Raw genomic sequence first — 23,954 nt, forward strand, 5'->3', positions numbered from 1 at the left:
TATATTAAAAACTAATATCACAAATATAAAAAAAACATAATCAAATGAGGATTTTCCCTCCTAAAAAAAAGTTAATGATGTTTTAATTTAGGGTAAATCACAAAAAAACACCTGAATAATTTTGTCAAAGACAAAATGTATTCGAATTTTGTTATCCATAAAATATGTATTCTCAAAAAATACTTTAGAAACTGAATTTTGATGCAATTTTTTTGTAAATATGATTAGAAAAATTAGATATTTTTATTCTTAAAATTTAATAATTTTTCGCTAAATATATATTTTATGATTTTTTTTTGTCAACAACCAATACTACTTTTAAAAAATGAAAAAAGGATAGAGATAAAATTTTTATTCGGGTTTTTGTGTGTACTTTTTAAATAGTTATATTATGTAAATATTCGTATCTAATTTTAGATCAAATGCATAAACAATTTGTCAAATACAAAAATCATCTATCACTTGCAAAAAAATGATATTTACTTTTATCATATTCTTAAATTATTTGTTAAAATGTTTGTCCATAACAAAATTTGAATACATTTTTGTCAGCAACAAAATTATTCAAGTGCATTTTTTGCTTTAATTTATTTTGAAAAATATTAATTTTCTTAATTTATTTAAGAAGAATTTCCTCCCTTCAGAGTTCACAACTTCACATAGCTAACATAGTGCGTGAGATTCATAACTGCAGCGGCGATGTGAGTGAAAGCGAGACCGATAACAGCGTCTACGATTGTCTCATAAATTTGGTGTTATCAGCACTTGCGATGATTCATGGAGACTTAACCGCTACTAATAATCTCTTTCAAGAACACAAGCCAGCCATCTTTATTTATTTGGTGGCTCAAATTTGTCACGAGATTGCAAAGAAGGCTCCCAGACCCAACCCCCTAACTACTATTCTGTTCCACGGTTCGGGTTTCATTGCTTTTGAAGCACTCTTGTGGATCTTCGTCGCTGGTCAATTTCTAGGGTTCTTCATCATCAATGTGCCTATACCATTGGTTACATTGCTCTGCTACTATGACTCCATCTATGCACTTGTCACCATGTATTATGGAGATGTGTTTGGCTTCGTGGTACAGCAAGTTGAAGATGGAAATTAAAGGAAATCAGGCAAGCCATCAACCCTTTAATTTGGAGGATTTTTCCTTTTTCGTCCTAATTACACTTTGTAATTCTGTCCATTTATCTTAATCAGCTACTTGTAGTAATTATTAAAAAAAAAAATAAGAAGAAAGAAGGCATAAAGTACAAAAGGAGTTTCATTTTGAATTTGCCCCTTGTTAGTTAAGAATAGCTTTAAGAAAGTTGCTTAAATTTCCTGTTGTTTGCTATTGCCATATATTTGTCTTATACAAAGGATTGAGCCTCCATTTTCTATGTGTATTGGAATTTCTGTCATGTCTTTATATCTTTGAAGCTTGCCACTATCTCCTTTTAACTACAAATACTACAAGAAACTATAGTCTGTGAATTGTGTGAGTGCATTAATCTTGAAAACTGATGTGAAGAAAGCACATATACTCTTCAATTGGATCTTACTTATAAACTCCTTTCCTTCATAATCCTTGTTAAAATCTCTTATTAACAAATAACAGCATGGAGATCAGCTTTTCGACTGCCATATGAAAATTCTATAAAACCTCTGAAGCAAAGCTTATTTTCTTTGTTAGACAAATATGCCAATATTGCTCTGTTCTGTCTCATCCCTTGTGACCATGCTCTTATCTGATTTCAGGTTATAAACATGATAATCTTCTGTGTTTCTGCTAAACTTGAGGGAGATTCCTGCTTTAACTTTACAGTCCAACTTATGCTCCCTTTCTGCTGATAGGACTGTGAAAGTGTAGCATAAAAAGTTGCAGCAAAATCAATTTTGCTCTGGCATTACACTGCAAGTACCTTTGCCGAGTAGAGCTTATGTTGCAGAAAAGAGAAAACAGAAATGAGTTTCAATGGTTGGATGAAGGCCAGCTTATAAAGTTCTGGGTCACCACATCGTTTGCTGTCTAATATCCGTCCTAAAGGATGCATCTTGTTGATTTGATGAAAATGATTTTGAAGAGACTGAGTGTATGTGTGATAATTTTCAATATATTTATTTTCATTTCTTTGTGCTTATATTTGTATGAACTAATAATATTCAAGAATAATGGTTTGCTTGCCTAAACTAGAAAATCCTAAAATGCTTATTATTGAAATGCATGCTTTTCAGTTGATCCTCAATAACATGAGTCACTGTTTTTATCACAGATTCACTCTCTTTCAAAGTACCTCATAGTTTTCCATGCTTCATAAGCCATTAAAGGTATATCTCTCTCTAATTACGAACTCTGTTGTATAATACTTCTAAGAATATGATGTATTGATGGATAAATTTGAGTATTTGATGTGAGTAGTTTCTTTACTTGATAGTTTCTAATTCTATGAGCCTGAAACATGAAGTACCAAATTCTCAGAAACGGATTTTAGCTTATTGGAATGACTGCTTATGAATGCACCAAAAAGCACATGATTGATATCTAGTTTACCAGCATCAAACATGTTTAAGTTAAGCATTAAATTTAACCAATTATTTTTCACTTATCACCATCTTTGTTTCCATTTTGTATGATGCAGGCATTGAACCAATGACCACTCCAACCATGGAGAAATCAGAAATAAAACTTTACATATGTTGGTTGTTCACTTTATATATGTTGTGTTTTATATTCATATCATCTTTCTTACTATATATTCTTTTCAAATTGGATTTTTTCCCAACAAAACTAGACATAAGAGTACAATAAGACTAGACCTAAGTGAAGAGTATGATTAGTGTCAGAATCTTTGCTGATGACAGTTGGCAGTAGGCACTAACTGTTGCTAACAGACATGGTAACTGCCTAAGGGTCAAAAGACTTGTATAGCAAGCCATCCACCTTCTATATATATGTATATCATAAGTGATCTATCTCTTGTTTCGGTAGAATAACACAACCACCACAGCAGCAAAGCCTTATTCTACTAGGTGGGTCAGTTATATGGATCAAATCACGACATTCCACCACCCTGTTGTACCTCATTTGTATATACTCAACCAGCAGACTACATAACTATGCATCTGAAGAACATTGTTATTTAACAAAAGTCAGCTTCTTTTACAAGATATCATGTATCCTCTGCTAGAATGTGAGAACTTAAAGTTGACCATAAAGCTTAAGTTAGAATCTTCCTAGAACATATCATAACCAAAAAAGGCCACATTTTAGTGAGCTTTTGGATGAAAATAGACTGAAATGTAATACCTGGAAGTCCCAAGGTACATCAAATATGATAACCATGTCTAGCATAGAACGAAGATCAAAGCATCAAGTAATCAGACAATCAGACAAAGATGGTAAAAATAAGCCATGCTGGGAAAACCAGTATTCTCATTCAACAATGTGTAAACGGCAAACAGTACACCCTAAATAAAGAGAAAACTCACCAAAAACAGAACAATAATAAACATGCAATTTCTTTATTTCTTTTTGACACAACACAACATAGTAATTGAAAATGTAAGGAGGAAGAAGGAATCCATCAAATTTAAATGAATAGACTAGCATTGCATGATGTGTGATATTTAATAATTTTATGTCGTCTGAACCAACCAACCTTATGACCAGCAGCATCAACTTTGACGAGTCCTTTGGCTGTGAATGTCCCTATAGTAACATGCCACTGCTATGAATAACAGAGTTGCATTGGCTGTGACGAACCACGAGAAGTGATCAGCCACGACCCACAAGATGGCTTCGAAAGCAATGAGAGTGGAACAGATCAGGAGAGTAGCAGTTACCCAGCTGGGATTGGGTGTTCTTGAAGCAATGAGAGAGCAGAATTTAGCAATGTGGTAAACCAACATTGCTAACAGGTGCTCTTCGTAGGGATTAACAGGTAAAGCTTCACGCAAAATTGCAGTTGCATCTTCAACCAAATTGACTAGATTTTGCAAGCTGCAAGATCAGGATACACTACTATGATTAGCGAGTGGTAACCGTATCTGAGTTTTGATTTTGGATGAAATCAAGTATAAAGTGAATTTTTTTAATTATTTTTTTTATAATAAAACAGATAAATCTTTTAAAAAATTGTAATGGATTTATATATTTTGAAAATAAATATTATACATTAAAAATAAAATGTCATTACATTAGTCATATACGGTTAATTTGAACAAGTTATCAATACTAATCTTAATTGCGAAAATCTAATCCGACCCAATCCGTTCAGATAAGATTAGCAATTCAATCCGTAACGAGTCAGATGAAAAACATAATGGGTTGAACTATAAGTAGAATCAGATCCAGATTTATGTCAAACTCTACCCGACCTACCTGTATCCTGATATATTATAGTATGTAACTAAAAATTTATACACATAATAAAGTTAAAAGAAATTGAATCCATTCACTCTCATTTATAATTTTGTAACATATATAACGAAATTGATGGATTGGTGATTATGCTATTTATAATTTTATATGAATTTCATTGTGATTTTGTTGTTTTTATTTGTAATATGAACTTAATTTTGTATTTTGTTTTTAGGTATATTTATGAAATTAAATATTGTGTTTGATTGAAAATAAAAATAATTTTCTTGTAGTTAGGAACTTAGGATAGAGTAAAAAATTTTAAAATACGAATAAAATTAAAGTTAAAAGATTGTCAATTCATAAGTAAAATAGAAGTAAGATAGAATTGAATTTAAAAAAGAGATTATATCTACAGATAGAATTAGAATGAAATTTAAATCCTATTCTTTTATATTCATTGCCGGCTTTAGATTTGATGGCTTAGTTTTAATATATATATAATATTTTTGCACTTTCAGCATGCCTTTGTGAAGGACTTGGTTAAGGTTGTTTAATACTTGTTGACTTTTGCAGTTAAAACTTAAAAGCCAAGTCATGCAAGGTAGATTTGTTAAAAAATATTTAAAGTGAGGAAATTATTAAAATAAAATGATAAATTAATTATCATTAAAATGATCATTTTTATAATATATTTATTCTATTTTCTTGATCTACTAGTGATTAGAATTTTATTTTTTACTTTATCAACCTACTTGAGTTACATGCTAATGAGTTATACCTCAAATGACATAATATTTTCATACTCACTTAAGAGGTCGCGAATTCGAATCTCTCTATCTTTGTTAAAAGAAAAAAATTACTTAAAGTTACATATAAAAATATTTGGACATACAATATTAAGTGTAAAATATCTATTTATTTATTTTTATTTTCATCATGTAAAATATTTTGTGACTTTCAAAATGATTCACTGGTCTATTAGCACTTTAGCAGCATATCAGATTATACTATACACGTTTCTTTAGATATTAAATAATTTCGTGATTTCTTTGGATATTAAAAGGTCAATTTGCCAACGAGTTATAACTCAAATGGCATAGTTTTTTCATACTCAATTAAGAGGTTTCCTATCTTTGGTAAAAAAAAAAAAAAAAAAAAAAAACGGGTCAATTTACATTTACTTAGATTAACAGAAAATTGGTCATTAGACATATCTGACTTTTAACATAAACGACCGGTTGAGAGCAAACCTAAAATAGGTTAAAGAGTCGTTAAACCCAATTTGTTTTTTACCAATGAACCAATTTTAAATAATATAAAATTAAAAAATATTCTTAAAAAATATATTTTATATAAAAATATATTATTTTACTTTATCTAATTATTTAAATATCTAACTTTATCAATTTAACATCCGATTTGATTTAAAAAATATGAATAATATACAAATCATTTTGAGCATTTGTTTTCTTAAAAGACTTTTTCTTTTGAAAAAAATATCAAAGTCACCTCTTCAAAGATTATTGTTACTAAATAGAACTATATTACCAGTTACTTGTACTACTACGAGAGAAAAGATTTGAGTTTGATTTTTGAACATATAATTGTGTATACTTTAATTTCTAAAATGTTAAATGTTCTAATTTAATTCATAAAATTATATTTTACAAATTATGTTACTGTCAGATCATTTAGCATTACAATTTTAATCGTCAAAAAATGATTATTATTTATATTTCTATATCATATTAAGCGACACATTAACGATTAACCTACAAGATTGAGTGCCTCATTATAAATATAAAGGTTTAACTAAGGTCTAGTTATTTTGTTGGTTCTTGTAGTTTTGTAAAATTTTTAATTAAGTCTTTATATATTTTTTTTTTGGTTGGGTCTTTGCACCAATTTTTTTTTTAATTAAGTCTCTTTTGGTAGCAATTGCCTAATTGGCTGACTCAACTAAAAAAAAAATTGGTATAGGAACTCAAATAAAAAAAAAATGTAGGAACTCAATTAAAAAAAATTGGTACATGAACCCAATTAAAAAGAAAAAAAAATATAAAAACCTAATTAAAAATTTTGCAAGACTATAAAGACCAATAAAATAATTAAACCAATATATAATAAATTTATTATTAATAAAAAATATTAATAAAAATATAAAAAATTAAAATTTTTAATACATTTATTTTACTTTTATTAAATAAAAATATTTAAAATTTTTTATTAATAATAAATTTATCATGTGTTCTCATAACAAAAACACATGTTAGCTAAACTCTAAATATAAACCAAACAATCGTTACACCATATCCTTTATAAATTAGCAAGGGAGTGTGATATTAGTCATTTGGAAGTCACAAATCCATTTTTTATTTTCAAATCCAAAAAATGTATCAAGACATGAACTTAAAATTAATATTTTTAAAGATAAAACTTATCTAAACCCAAAAAACTCTAAACCCTTGAAAGTTAAAATAAAAATAATAAATAAATAAAAAGAAAGGCCTCTGCTTTTCCCCCTCCACGTTGAAATTTGCATTGTTGCTCCGGTGCTTGTGGACAGAGCTCTACTCTCTTCAATCGTCTCGCTTTTTCTTGCTAGAGTAGAAACGGTGACTCTGCATCTCTAAATCTACCGATTCGACTCAGCTATGTTTGTTTATTTTATGTGTTGTTTATGCCATTCAACTTGAGCTCTACCAGATTATTAACTGTTTACAACTTAAGATAATTGTGGAACCACACGGGTACCGAATGATTAACTGCAAATGAGTTCTAGTCTCAAAGCCAACTGGCCAGTGCAGTCGGTTCTGATCCTAACTTTCACCAAATAAAGTAATATAACTGAGCTGAGCAAAGTAGTAAACATAAACACTAAACAAATGATAATATACATAGACATCACGGAGTCGAAAGAATCCCGTTACCTGACATCCATAACTCTGTCGAAGACGAAATTAAACCTTTTTTTGGTCTCTATTTTTGTTGCGATTTGTTGGGGTCAGACACGGGAAAAAGCAATAGTGGACGCTTGCAGAAAGAAGAACTGAAGAATAGAAAGGGAGGGGGCTGTTGGTGAGGATTCAAGGAGAGGCCCAAAACCTTTATATATCTTTTTTTTTTTGGGAGAAAAATCAAAAACAGCTCCTAACAATTATCTCGCACAACAAAGTTCTTGAAAAAAAAAATTCAATCCGACTCGTGACAATTATCTCAAAAGGACAACGAGGTTTTGGTACCAAAAAAATTAATGTTATTTTTTTTTTATATAGAACTAATCAATCCAAAAATAAAAATCAGAAGTTGGATTGAGTATTTTTTTTAGGACCTCATTATTTTTTCGAAATAATTGTTAAAAATTGGTAAAATATTCACTGTTTTTTTTTATGATAAGACCTTTATATCTTAGTTGGCAAAAAGTGGACGCTTGCACAGGGGGCGATCTTTGAGCCTTTGACTTTTGTTTATCATTTTCAATAAAAAAATGTCAAGTTTTATATTAAAATTAAAAATTTTACTAAACAAATTTTAAGTTTAATATCATTTATAACTAAAAATAATTTTAAAAATTTTATTTATATCAAAGTGCTTATGGAATTAATTGTGGGTGTAATAATCTACTAACTAATAACATACTCTTAAATGAAATTATATTTAATCAAGTATCAATTTAATACTACTTTTAATAAAAGTCAAATAGAAAAAATGCGACTTATAAACATAAAAGGTTAAAAAAAATTTGATTTTGAATTCAATGATCATATTTATCCATATGGTTCGGAAAAGAAAAGGCTTTAGAATATAATATTATATGGTTTGGAACTTGGAAGAATTAGGACAAATAAAAAAGTTGGAGAGCATAAATATAATATCATATGTCACTGTCTCACTGATGCTATCACCTGTGTCTCTTTCTCAGAAAGGGGATTAGGGGAACACATTATTTATTGACTAACTGAATCCATCTATCCTTCCCACAATTGAGGATTCATTTTTATGGAATTAAATTTAAAAAGCTATAGCCCTCAATAAAATCTATATAATTTTTAGCTTATTGTAATTTATGGTTTTTCTTTATTCATATAATTATTTATTTCCTAAATTTAATTATCGATATAGAAATATGCTAAACAACTAATGAAGTTAGAATATTAATTGTTTTTTGTTATACTATAGGGATAAGTCCAAAAAAAAAAAAACTATTAGGTCTACCCGTGTGGGAGCAATTTTAAGTGTGTTTTCAAAATTTTAAATGAAAGGATTTATACAATTAGTGTAATTATAATTGAACGTATAATTTTTTATTTTAAAAGTAAGGTAAAAATTTACATGTATTTATCTTTATATAAAATTATTAATTAAAATTAATTAAATAATTTAATATATTTAACTAAATTATTATTTAATAATACTTAATTATCCACTTTATTTATACAAAGATAATGGTACATAAATCTTCATCGCTAAACAATTGGAGAGGTTATAAGATGCATTGCAACTTCAGCATCACATTAACACGGTCACAAGCACCGTTGGCATTGCAGGTTAGGACATCTATCCTCAGATAGAGTCAATACTATGAAGCTAAGTACCCTATAATTGAGTGTCCGATGAATAATGTCACATTTGACTCATGTCACTTCCAGACAAAAGAAAATGTCACCTCTAGTACTAGGCTACTAGTCTTTTCTGATAAAATTTTCCTTTTAATTCATGTTGACATAGGCGAAATTTGGATTCTCTAAATTTTGAATTTTATTTTAAAGGATAAAGTATGATCTCTTATTATTTGTTTTATAGGTAAAATTAAAAAATAAAATATAAGATAAAAATCATTCAAAAGTGAGAGATCGGGCAAGTCAATTGACACTCCATCTATTTCAGATCATAGGTATTTTAAACAATAGTTGAAGATAGTAGTAGATTTACATCATTATATGATTATATTGTTTGAAAAATAAATAAAAAACTAGTGCATGTTTAAAAGGAATTTGTTCAATTAATAAAAACTCAATTTAATTGTATTGTTCAATGCATAAGATCAGCTAATGAAAGAGTTCATTATGGCTGATTTTTTTTCCAACAAGAAGCCATTATTCATGACTTGTTGCGTACAGAAATACCCCAACAAAATGAGATGGTTGAATGCAAACATCAAAAAAATTATTTATAAACATAAATTCCCACTATTTGACATACTGAATATTTATTGGCCTTTAATTTTTCCTTTTGAAGATCCGCCTTTCATATGTGTCAATGACTCAATTCATTTTACATTTCTGCTGTGATGACTTCTCTTGATTGTTTATCCAATATTTTAATATTTATGGATTATGGCTGAACTAGGGGACAACTATTTATTTATGAAAGAACTCATGCATATTGGGAACGTGTTGCGTTCATCTTACACACTAAATATTCGTTGAATTAATTTTTTGAATAAATATCTAAATTAAGCATCAAGTAATCAGAGAATCAGATAAGCCATGCTGGGAAACGATCATTCTCATTCAACAACGTGTAAACGGCAAACAGTACACCCTACAGAAAAAGAAAACTCACTGAAAACAGAACTCGATCTTCTTTTGTCACAACATACAACAAAAACCTAATCAAGATCGCAAAGATAGTAAGTGAAAATGTAATGAGGAACAAGGAATCTAACAAATCTAAATGAATAGACTAGCATTGCATGAAGTGTCATATCCCATAGTTTTATGCCTTATGACCCGCAGCATCAACTTTGGCGAGTCCCTTGGGTGTGAATGTCCTTATGGTAGCATATCACTGCAATGAATAACATAGTGGCATTGGCGGCGACGAACCACAAGAACTGATCGGCCACGACCCACAAGATGGCTTCGAAAGCAATCACAGTGGAACAGATCAGGAGAGTAGCAGTCGCCCAGCTGGGATTGGGTGTTCTTGCAGCAATTACAGAGCAGATTTTAGCAACGTTGTAAACCAACATTGCTAACAAGTGTTCTTCGTAGGGATTAACAGGTAAAGCTTCACGCAAAATTGCAGTTCCTTCTTCAACCAACTTGACAAGATTGCATAAGCTGCCACCTTCTCTACTTGAAATTCCACTGCAAGACCAGCACACACTACTGTGATTAGCAACTGGTAACCGTGTCTGTGAGTTTTGATTTAGCATGAAATCAAGTATAAAGTAAAATTTTTCTTTTTTTTTTAATTATTATAGTTTAATTTTAATGTACCGTCACTTTGACCATGTAAAGTTTTTAACATTTAGGACATTCAATCACTATCATTCTTTTGAATGATTTTATGCCGTAAATATAAATAGTTATTTTTAAATTATTAAATATATGTAAAACTGTTTTATATTAAAATTAATAGATATTAGATAGATCTAATAAAAAAACAAATAATTCTTTAAAAAAATTTGTGGTGAATTTATAAATTTAAAAGAAAAATATTAATAAATCTTTTAAAAATTGAAATATTAAATTTACAAATTTTAAAATATTGTAATATTAGATACGATTAACCTTTTTGTTATAAATTTATAATTTTTCAAAGATTCCTTAATATTTTCTTTCTTAATTTTGTAAATTCATCTAAAAAAATTTCAATACTTTTTTAAAATTGGCTGAGCAGCTTTACACAAGAAGCAATGGGGATAGATTTGGATATATTTGATTCTTTGGATATATTTGCCGAGGATAGATCACATTCTTAAAACACTTGTTTGGAAAACAGACAATTTTTCTACCCAAATGAATACAATGAGGATGCATGTTAATTTAAAGAGCAATTATTCAAATCATCAGTTTCTAAGATTTTTAAAATTGAACATTTTAGTCTCTTAATTTTTAAAATACATAAAAAAAATTCTTTCAAAGCGTCTTATTTTAAAATTCTTAGAATTTGATTGGATAATTACTCATAATTTAACTTACCTATGATCTTAGGTTCGAATTTAAAAAAAATAAAACAAATTATTTTTCTCAATAAAATACGAAGATTTTTAACTTATTTTTATTTTATACTTTTCTAAAAAAATTACTAGACATTTAGATATATATTAGCACATAAAATAATTTGACTCTCTCAAATATAAATATGGCTGACAAGACAAAAAAGTTAATAAAAATTGAATTATACCAAAGCATATCAGATAATTAAATTGTGAACTGTGTCATCTTTAATGAGTTATCTAACAAATTGATTGTCAATTTGCCATACACTTTGAACATGCCTTTGGAAAGGAAGGAGTTGCTTAAGGCTGTTGAAATACTTGTTGACTTTTGCAGCTAAGAGCCAAGTCATGCAAGGTAGAATGTTTGGATATACAATGTTGAGTGTAAATTGTAAAATATTTTTATTTTTAAGCGATAGGAGATACGATTATCATTTTATTCCATACAATACAAAATTATTAATAGCAGAAGTTCATCTTTATGAAATTAAAAGATTGGCTAAAACTCTTATTATTTTATATGTATTTTTTCTTTCTCCTTCTTGAATATAACTTAAATTAAGTCATTGTTAATAATTTTGTAGTAATTCATCCTTCTTATCAATTGGCTATTTTTAAGATGAATTCTAATGCAATTTGAAAAAAAAAAAAAAAAAGAGTAAAGAGTGTAGTATTTTTTGAAAATTAATTTGTCATTAAAGATAAAAAGAATAAAGAAAATAATAAATAAAATACATAAATTAAAATTCTAAACTCTAAATTTTATATGTAAATTATTAATATAAAATATAATAAATAAAAAATTAAGCTTTATTTAGTTAACAAGAAGTACAACACATCTTAAATAAAAAGTATTTAAGGACGAACCCTTCTTAACTATTATACTTATACATATATATTTGAGAAAATTCCACTCCTCTCCCTTGCGAGATACTAAAATGACACTCCCTTCCATTTTATTTTATAAATGTACATTTTCTCCCTTCTAACTTTTAAAAAACCTCCTCTTTAATCTATTTTAAATTTTTTGTGTTAACTAATGTTAACTTTATCCATTTTTTAAGAAAAAATAAATTATTTTTTGAAAAAATATCCATTAAACAAAATTTTATTTTTTATCATTAAATTTTACTTACCAAAATATCCTTTAATAAATTATTCTTTTATTAATTAAATTGTATTTTTACCAAAATATTTTCAAAAAATTAATAATTAAATTATTTTTTTCTAAGATACCTACCCTTCAATAATTTTTAAATTATTAAATTGTGATTTTACTAAAATTTTTATTAACAATTATTTTTATATTTACTATTAATTTTTTTATATCAATATATATTATTTTAATATTAAATAAAAATATCTTACTACTGTTAATATGTATAACAATTAATATATATTGATATTAAAAAATAATCTTACTAAAATTTTTTATTTAATGTTAAAATAATATATATAAATATCAAAAAATTAATAGTAAAATATAAAAAAATTATTAACAAAAATTTTGATAAAATTATAATTTAATAATTAAAAAATTATTGAAGGGTATTTTAGAAAAAATAATATAATTATTCATTTTTTTTAAAATATAATTTAATCAATAAAAGAATAATTTATTAAAGGATATTTTGGTAAGTAAAATTTAATGATAAAAAATAAAATTTTTGTTAATGGGTATTTTTTTTAAAAATAATTTTTTTCTTAAAAAATTGATAAAGTTAACATTAGTTAACACAAAAAGTTTAAAATGGACTAAAGAGGAGGTTTTTTAAAAATTAGAAGAGAGGAGAATGTACATTTATAAAATAGAGGAGAAGGGAGTGTCATTTTAGCATCTCGCAGGGGAGGGGGTGGAATTTTCCCTATATATTTTATAAAACAAATTATTTGTAAGCAAAATAAAAATGAAAATTCAAATCAATTTGTCTATACATTAAATATAGAACAAAGTCTGAATGCAAGTAACAGATAAATACAATGATATTTTGAAAAAATTTACGAAACTAGCAAGAGATTATAGTATTAGTTATTTGGAAATTGGAGGTACAATATCCATTTTTATTTTCAAACGCAAAAAATGTGTAAAGAGTAAAGACTCATGATATAAACTAAAATTGACAATATTTTTAAGGATAAAACTTATCTAAGCCCAAAAAACCCTATAAACCCTTAAAATAAATAAATATATAAAAAAAAGGCTCTCCTTTTCCCTCTGGTTTGGTCTCTGGATGCCGGACGTTACGTTGTTGCAAATTTGCATTATTGTTCCTGCTGCACTTGTGGACGGACCTCTATTCCAATAAATGATTCGTTTTTTCTTGCTATAGAAACTGAAATGCAACTCTGAATCTGTCAATGTGGCTCAGCTTCATTTGTTTATTTTATGTATTTATGCCATCATCACTTAAATTTGCATTATGGGCAGTTTACAACTTAAGAGAATTGTGGTTTGAGTCCCATTTAGAATAATTAAAAAATATATTCATGAAATTTAAAGACGACACATATTCGTTTACATTGATCTTTAGATGTAACACAATGATTCAGAATTAAACTCATTTTGTAAATCTAAAATTGGACCACAAGGGTACCGAATGATTTCAATAGATTTAACCGCAAATGAGTCCTAGTGATAACATGGAAAAATATGTTCCTAAGTTTCAACAAAATATAAACACTACATAGAGATCATGAAGTCGAAGGAGTCGCTTTACCTGACGGCCATCACTGCTATTGCTTCTATAACTCTGTCCAAGACGAAATTGAACCTTTTTTGGTGGGGGGAGAGAGGGGAAAAAGAAATACTCAAAAAGAGAGAAAGGGGAATTCAAGTAAACACTAAAAAGAGCAGAGGATTACGTTGTTCACTCTCTATCTTTGGAAAGCACAACAATAAGGAAATAGTTCAACACCCCTTTTCCTTATGTTTTGTCAGAAAGGGGAACACACTAACAGAGTTAAACACGATGGAGGTTTTTTATAGAGAAGATGGAGGTTCTTCTACAGAGAAAACTAGTATTTTTTACCGTAAATATACCAAACTTTATTAACAATGGAATATAATAAAAAAATCTAAATACTTAATTGCAATATGTAGCCAAAAGTCATAAATAAAAAAATAACACATGATAGTAACAACAAAAATTTAAAAACATGTTACTGTATTCATTCTCAATTTGCCATTTTAAGTTTGTAACAATGTAACCTACTGAACGTAGGTGTTTGTAGATAGTAGAGTAGGTACAAAAGCAAACTTCTTATCGTTTTAATAATTTTCTTGAGTTCTCACGGATAACAATAAAAACACTATTTGTTGTCTGTGTCTCATTTTGCCATAATCAATTAACACCTTTCTTTTCTCTAAAATTTTAATATTCCTTTCACCAATGTGGAGTTATTAGATATTTTATTTTGGTGAATGCTACCCAACCATCTCTAAAATAACATGTAAGTTATTCTTTATTAGATGTCACATTGTAATTGGTCCTTATCTTAATCATAGTTGAGTTATTTTATAATTTATTATTTTTAAAATATCAAAGCTCCACTATCGTTAATTGAAGCACATTCCATTCCTCCATTCTTTATCACTTCATTACCTAGATTTGGTCCTTCCAAGCACCGTCGCGTTCGTGACAAGAAGCGCCAACGTCATCGCCATACCCTCCCACACAACCTCTCTTTTCAGTATAGCCAGCGCCTCTTTTTGCTGTGAATCACTGCTTACCCATATAATTAATGGTTAATTTGGTTATTAAATGTTTTTATTAAAAAACATATCTTTATTTAATTACGTGATGGAACATATATTTATATGTAAAATATAATATAATAAAATAAATCTATTCAAAGTATTTAAAAGTATAATTAAAATCATGAACATATAAATACAATAATAAAATTTGTACTCCAAACAAATAAACATATTTTTTTTATCATACATATATTATTTAAAAATAAATATATTATTAAAATTAATAACAGAAATTTAAAATGATAAAATTTAACTTTTTTATCGTATTTTTTATAGTATTTTTATTTTTTAATTTTTAATTTATTAGTACTTTATTATTTAATTAATAATTAAACAAATTATTTTTATGAAAAATTATTTTTTATATTATATTAGAGAAGACCAATATAACAATTTAAAAAATAAATTGTATAAATATTTAAGAGATAAATATGAAAACTTCAGCAGCTGGTAAGGTTGGCTCTGAAGTTGTTGCTTTAACAAACTTTAATGCTGCTGTCACTCCAGCGTCTACCACCGCCTCTGCCATGATTTCAAGCTGTGAAACACTCTCTTGAGAGGGCTGAGTTGGTTGAAATGTTGGTGGACTTATTCCAAGGCTAAAGGAAGGCCTTTCATTTTCCCTTTGCGTAGGTTGAGCAGCACTACAAGATGACAGATATTTAACAATGATATTAAACAAAAATGATATTAATCATTATAGTGAACTGAAATCCAAACTAATAGTGAACCTAAATCCAAACTTACAGTTAACCGAAATGATATTAAACAAAAATGATATTAAAGAAAAGCAAGTAACATACCTATCAAATGATGACAAGATTAGAGTTTTTTGTTCTGATTGCCATGCCATCAGAGGTTCTTGGGATTGTTGCTGTTGTTCTTCATCGGAAATTTTATAGACATAGTCATCTTTGAAAAACTCTTCAATAACAGAACTCGTAAGAGACACCGTAATATCCTGTTTTTTGGGTTCTAGAGGGAAGCTATAAAAAACAAAAGAGAGTCCAAAGACAAGAACACATTGAATTCATTTCAGATTTCAACTGAACCATAATTAAACCATGTATAAGTAGTAAATATTATCGGTATTTATATTTAGACTCCCGGGTCATCTCCCTAGGAACTAATGCCAATGAGTGCATAAAATTGGTTGTGAGAAAGCAAGGGGTTTTCAATGATAAGGAAGCAAACAAATAAAGAGATAAAAGAACAAGACAAAATTGCAATTAATAAACTAATAAAGGAATAAATGAACTATGTATGTAATATAGACAAATAATGCTATAAAGTGATGAAAAAAAAATGGTTTAAAACATAAATGAGACTTTGACTTGGGACGAGTTATAGAATTCCTTCCTTGCCATAACCACAACTATGATAATTGTGATGGATTAATCTCACTAAGTCAACCCTTAACATCGAAGGATAAGTTAAGTGAGTATAGTTGTTATTAATCCACAAGTCCTAACTAACTTACCAAATTAATTGGTAAAAAGCTAGCGTTAGTGGAAACAATAACAACCAACAACCCAAGAATTATCACTAAATGTTGGACATTATGGCTCTAGTAAAACATACACTCATTTTTCCCAAGGCAAGGGGTGGAAATTACCCCATAATTAAAATTGGCATTTCATCAAACACATAGAGGGCATAATCATAAAACATGGCAAAATTAGAAAATTGATAAAAAATAAGAACAACCAAATGATCAAAATCAACAAAAGCAACTCAATAAACATATAAAGATCATCAAGCATCAAATTTATTAACTAAAACTCAAAATTGCAAAACTATGTATATATTGACAAAGAAAATGAAAATGCAAGAAAGTGTAGAACAAGTAGTGTAATTAAAAGAGAAATTAAGGAAATACTTACAATGTAATTGCTATAATTCCAAATCAAAACTTGAAGTATAAAATGCTACAAACCCTAATTAAACCTAAGAGAGAATTTTCTAATCTAAAAATGAGCTCCTTTTGTTATGTGTTGTTGCTCTTTCATATAGCCTTTGATTTCAGCATCCAAGCCATCAAAAATGGGCCAAAAGAGCCCAAAAAACGCGAGTCCACGTGACTTTTTAATGGAGGCATGCGCTGGTACCTATGCGTATGCACAAAGAGTTATGCATACGCACACATGGCTGTGTGCTTCTCCTTTGTTTTCTTCATGTTTTCTCCCTTTATACATGCTTCCTTCCACTTTTGCCTTGCCAAACTTGCTTTTAAGACCTAAAATCACTCAACAAACATGTCAGGGCATCGAATTGTATAAAAGTGGGATAAAATTGATCAAAATAAGCATAAAATAGCATGTTTTCATATTTAGGCACAATCTAGAGAGAAAACACAAAAGCATGCTATTTAAGTGAATAAATGTGGATTTACATGATGAAATCCACTCAAATCAAACCAAAATACATCGTCAAATATAAATTCATCAACGGAGGAATGGAGGAAAGGTAAAATGGGTTGGTATTGATGTTAGGTTTAGAAGAGAGTAAGTTTAGGAAGGCTTAGAGTACCTACCCCTATGTATGGCTTTTGCTTACAAATTAAATTTTATAATTGTATGACGGAGTTCTAGGATTGCCTCTGGCATTCCCAGGACCTTATTTATTATACGCGTGGCACCTTTACCATGCTGAGAACCTCTACTTCTCATCCAATACTGTGTTGTTGTTTTTCAGATGCAGGTCGAGAGGCTCCTCGCTAGGCGTCTAGATTTCTGAAGCGGAGGAGTCCCTGGATTATTTTGGATTTTTTGTTTATATATATATATACCTATGAACTTAGCTTACTCTCCAAGAATTTTGTTTATTTTGTTCCTCATAGAGGCTACAAGAGAGTTAGGGGCTTAATTCTGTATTTTGGGTGTTGGGATACTTTATATATATATATATATTGTAAATATTCTCCGGCCAGCCTTGACTTCGCAGGTTGAGTCAGGAGCTAGTTCCTTTGTATTATTAGCACTCTTATGACTATTTACTTATTCCTATCTTCAACTCTTAAGTCTCTTAGCACGTAAGTAATTATATTTTCTCGAGCGCTGCGCTTTTTATTTTACGAATTTTATTTTGCCCGTTTTTCAAGGCTCATAGTTTATTATATTCTTTCTGCTATTATACGTATGTATTTTATTTTAGAGGTCGTAGCGTCTCGCTACCTCTGTTTTACATCCTAGGTGTAAAGTTCTGTGTGGTAGGGTGCTACATTTTTTATTCTTTATTTTTATATAAGATAATATATACTTTAATGTTAATATTATTTCTCTTTAATAGACACAAACATAATTCATCCATTTTTTTATACCCACTTCTTATGTTTATTATATAATATTATAACTTAGAATTCTTCTTTACTTTCCTTCTCACTTTTATGGTATTTTTTTTAGGTTATTTTATACTTTTGATATTCTCTTACTCTTTATTTTTATATAAAATATTATATAGTTTCAATATTAATGTTATTTCTATTTAATAGGCATAAATTAAATAATAAAATATAATTCATTTTCTTTTTATCTCTTCTTTTTACATAATCTTATATTTCTTATTCTTTTTCTTCCATTCTTACTAATGTTTTGTAGAAATATTTGAAGAATTTAATTGATAATCATAACTTTTTTTTTAGTTTTTTAAACATATGATAAATTCCTAAAATACTAAATCTTTATATTTATATTTTTTTATTTTTATTCTAATTATATTCATTAGTTATATTATTCATCTATATTTTTTTCTTTCAATAATTTATATATTTTTTAAATATCATTTAGTTACACTATTTTAAAAATACTATATTATTGTGAGTTATGAAAAATAAAATTAAAAAATAAAATATTATTTTTAACTATTAAAATATTATATTCAAATTTATATTTTATCCAAAAATTTTATATTTTTACTAAAGAATTTAAATATAATTTAAAAAAATAACTACTTAAAAAAATAAAAATAAAGATAATAATATAAATTTAAATAAATAAATTTGAATTGAATATTTTTATAATTTTATTTAAAGTTTAATTTATATATAAATTTTTAAATTTTATAATTATTAAATTTTAAATTAATTTATATATTTTATAAAACATATATCAATTTTATTTTTGTGTATTGTCCAAGTCTAAATCTAGTATTAACAAAATATATTATCGGAGAGTGACGTGTTAGAATTATATTGTCTTTTTAACGAGGTTGGCAAAGGAGTATAGGTGGTAGGTGTGTTCATGGTCCGGCCCGACTTGAAAATCCGGCTCGATTCCGAATTTTTTAGGGGCTAATTTGAGGTGATTTTATTGGGTTTATGGTCGGGTAAGGGTCTTAAAATAGACCCGGTCATTATTTCGGATCGGGTCCAACCAGGCCATAGCTCAGGTCATCTGAATTCGGTCTGGTGACCCGGTCATCATACACAATTAATATTTTGTGTTATTAGTGATGGATGATGACTATTTTTATGTGGAATTTAAGTATTATAAACCTTAATGTTTTATATTTAAAATGTATAAGACTTTAGACTAATGCATAATATTGTGTTATTTGTTAAATATTTGGTTTTATTAGACAATATTAGTATTGATTGTGGTTAACTGGTTATGCTTTAATTTTAGGGAAGGGTTGGTTCTTGTTATATTTTTCTAAGTGAATTTTACCATGTCAAATAATAGTTGGAGTCTTGAAATTTGGATATTTTCACATGCTAACTTACAAGAAGGTAAGATTAACAGCCCGATTTTTACCCGAAAGTGTACAAATTTCATCGGGTCTATAGTCGGGTTCGGGTCTAAAAAATAAGCCTGATATATATTTTGGGTCGAATTTGTATCACATCAAACCCAGTTTCACCCGACCCATAAACACCCCTAATAGGTGGAGGAACTTTGCGTGATATGTCGGCAGTATATATACGTCAACGTCTTCCACTGTCACATCATCGTCTTTTAAAGTCGTATTTCTTTTGGGGGTGTCTCTTTTACTAGAGTTTTTTATTTCTAATATTAGGATAGATTGTGGGTAATACCCAGAAATGAGGGGCTAATTTTTTTTACATTGGGTTATTATTGGTGTTTTTCATTAATATTATGATGTTTTGGTGTAATGTAGTGATATGGGATAAAAAGAAATCGTGAGTAACGATTTCAAATAAGACAAAAACTTTAAAAAAGTTAATAGAAATCGTTAATTACGATTTCAAATAAAACAAAAAAGAATAAGAAATCATGAGTGACGATTTTAATTTTTTAATTTAAAAAAATGTAATTTATGAAATCGTGAATAACGATTTCTTTTGTTATGCAAATCATAAGTAATTATTTATATTATGCATCACACTTGAGAAATACACCCATTTTAACTCATACCAACGTAATACACCCTTTCATCCATCATATAAAAAATAATTAACTTGAAATGAGGTTCCGAATGTGTTATGCACAGATATGGGTTTGATAATTGGGGTATTCAGAAATCGTTAATATCGATTTTAAAGAAATTGTGAATAGCGTTTTGTATTAGGAGAGAGAGTGTGGAAAGAAAAGCCGGAGGCGTTGGATTAGGCGCTAACGGCTAGGATCAATAAACAAAATGAGGGTACCGATTTCATGGGAGGTGAGTAGAGAGACGGTGGATAGCAACCGCAAGATGGGCGATCTATGGTTGGGAAGCATGAAGAAAATCGGTAATTCCGATTTGATGTCGTGTCCATGTGGCTCGCATGCGGTGAGCCCTTGTGTGGTCCGTGACTCCTCTCTCCGCAGACGCTTCCACTCATTATTGAGAAGACCAAAACACCAAAATATAAGTGTGTGTTAACTCTCTGCTCTCTGCTTCGGTTCCTTTTCTTTGTGCCATTGTTTCCATATGAAGGTTGTATGTTTTGTGGAACTCCAGATTTATCTTTTTTGAGATGGGGAAGAAAAAAATTTCAATGGATAAACATATTGTGAAATATCTTGATCATCCTTTATATATAAGTTATTTTTTTCCTATAAAATTATTTATAATGTTAATATCAATTATAAGTTGCTTAAATGAACTTAGTGCTATTATAGAGTAAAAGTTAGTTATAATAATAGATTTGAGTGTAATAAGTTAATTTGAACATGATAGTTAATCTAAATAAACATGTGAGTACTATGTTTTTAAGAGTTTAGTGGTTTTTTTTTTATTTTTTTAATAATTATTATTATTATTGAGATAGTTATATGTTTACATGATACTGTTATTATACTGATAGTGTTATTATGGAGTAAAAGTCAGTTATAATAATAAATTTGAGTGTAATAAGTTAATATGAACATCAGTGGCAGAACCAGAAATTTCATAAGAGGGGGTCAATTAAATATAAAATATAACAAAATATGATTTGTAGCATATATATCAAAAGAGTAATTATATTATATAAAAGTCAATGTTCAACTACATACTTTAAGATTTTGGTATTTTTAAACTTGTTCGACGATGCTTCATGGAACTAAAATCATCAATTATCATCTCTGAAATGAATTTTGAAGCAATCTCCTTTTCAATATATACAATCATATAATCTGCTAAAAATTCATCTTCCATCTTGTTTCGAAGCCTTGTATCAAGTTCATAATGTTGTAACTCATAATCCAATTGAATCTTTTCTTGCTCAGAAAAATCTAAAGAATAGAAATTCTTTGCAAGATTGCATATGTTGCAAACACTGAATAACTTAAAAACATCTTTAGGATCCAAAGATGTACTCAATATGAGGAGATTGGTTGCTTGCTCACTAAATCTACTATTTAGCTCTTTCAATTGAAAATCTATCACGCTAGTAAAAATATCAACGCAGTAGTGCTGTTCAACAGTGACAACATCCTTTTTACGACGAGACCGAATTATGTCACTAAAAGAAGCACCCATATCAGGTATCTGAATAGCATGATCATTGCAGAAAGAACTAACTTTCTCCAAAAGTGCTCTTCAACTACTATCTCTTAACTGTTGAATTAATGACTTTGTACTAGAAACCAGATGCATAGCATTCAAAATGTCTTGAGATTTTTGTTGTAATGCTTGACAAAGTTTATCAGTGATTCCCATGATTTCTTTCATCATATGCAAAATGAAAATAAAATCAAATGATAATAAAGATTTAAGAGCATAAGTAGCATCACCACGTTGAGAATATGTAGATCCATTAGTAGCCAAATCTTCCAGCACTGAAGTTGTTGCTCCAAACATACGTAAAAGGCTACAAATTGAGTTGAAGTGAGAGTTCCACCTGGTATCTCCTGATCTTTTTAATGTGCCAATTTGATTTGCTCCCCTTCCTGTTTCAATTTGATTAGTTGCAACTAAATGGGAAATTTCAGTTGCATAAACAGATCGTAATTCATCATTGCATTTGCAAGAAGAGCACACAACATTGATAATATTACTCAAACTTTGGAAAAAAGCATGAACATCAACAACTTCTTTAGCCGCAGCAACAAGAACTAGCTGTAATTGATGAGCAAAGCAATGAACATAAAATGCATAAGGACATTCTTGAATAATTAAAGCTTGTAACCCTTTCCACTCTCCACGCATATTACTAGCCCCGTTATACTCTTGACCTCGAGCATTTTGAATGTTGAGATTGTGATGGGATAATGCAGAACAAATCTTTTGTTTTAGAGTAGCAGAAGTAGTATCTTTGACATGAACAACATCTATTAGCCTTTCTTTGACAAATCCATGCTTATCAACAAATCTAACAACAAGTGCCATTTGTTCTCTTTTAGATTCATCTCTAGCTTCATCAACAATCAAACAAAATTTTACATTACCAATCTCATTGCGAATTTCATTTTGCACCTTTCTAGCAAAAACATGTAGAATTTCCTTTTGAATAGAAGGTGATGTGTATATTGCATTTTGAGGAGCATTCTCCAAGACAACTGCATCCACTTCTTTATTGTAAGAAGCTAATAATTTTAACATTTCAAAAAAAATTTTCTCGATTCTGAGACTCATGACTCTCGTCATGTCCCCTAAAAGCACAAGCTTGAAATGTTAACCATCTAACAGTATCAATAGAGGCTTTAAGACGCAATCTATTGCTTAAAACTTGTTGTGAGCTTTGCGTAGCCAATACTTTGTCAATGTGACATAATTGATTAAGCAAATCTTTACAAGACTTAACAGCAATATTGTGAGGAGAATTAAGAGATTTACCCACATGAGATAAAAATACACAATCCTTTCCATTATTCACTTTTTTCCAATTGCGAAATTCTCCTGATGTGAATGGACTTGATTTTCTAGAAAATAAATAACATGGAAGACAAAATGCAGCATCCACTTCTGGAAAATATTCTAGTCAAGAAAAACTCTTAAACCAATGAGTTTTGAAACGACGAGGATGACTTTCTAGACCAGAAAGAGGGTACTCATCCATAATAAATTGATATGGTCCAAACTTTATGTATGCTCTACGGATTTCATCTTGTTGATTGATAGGATAATTCCAAATTTGCGGACGCTTTCCGGGATCACGCATCAATGTATCAATACTAACTTGATCTATTTCAGTCCTTGTTATTTTGGAAGTAGGGGTTGAATATCTTGCTCAACAAGTTGTGTCACAGGTTGTATCTTAGGTTGTTCAATAATATTTTGAACATTACTCAAAGAATCTGAAGCTGAATTTTGTTCATCATATATTCTCTCTTTTCTCTTGAAAAATGAGTGAATTGTTTTCATCTTTGACATTGTTAACTTAACTTGAACTATCTAACAAAAAAAAAAACAAAAATAATTGCATATATGTTATTTTAAAAAAATATTAAACCTATTGAGTAATAACAAATAGTTTTAGAAACACAAATATATAATAACCAAAAATAAAATTATTAATTTACCTGATTATTTTTTG

General features: G+C 28.6%; 1 long non-coding RNA gene and 1 pseudogene across 1 annotated transcript; one reads left to right on the forward strand and one right to left on the reverse strand.

Annotated features, from left to right (window-relative positions):
* Positions 1-1,746: 1,746 nt before the first annotated feature.
* On the forward strand, positions 1,747-3,994 carry LOC107616335 (uncharacterized). Its single transcript, XR_001614514.3, has 3 exons — positions 1,747-2,079; positions 2,260-2,314; positions 2,626-3,994. It is a non-coding gene; the product is annotated as an uncharacterized LOC107616335 (long non-coding RNA).
* Positions 3,995-10,089: 6,095 nt separating this feature from the next.
* Positions 10,090-23,579, reverse strand: LOC148575618 (uncharacterized; annotated as a pseudogene).
* Positions 23,580-23,954: the final 375 nt, after the last annotated feature.

The sequence above is a fragment of the Arachis ipaensis genome, chromosome B1, assembly GCF_059453495.1.
Source record: "Arachis ipaensis isolate K30076 ecotype BB chromosome B1, ASM5945349v1, whole genome shotgun sequence".
Classification (NCBI taxonomy): domain Eukaryota; kingdom Viridiplantae; phylum Streptophyta; class Magnoliopsida; order Fabales; family Fabaceae; genus Arachis; species Arachis ipaensis.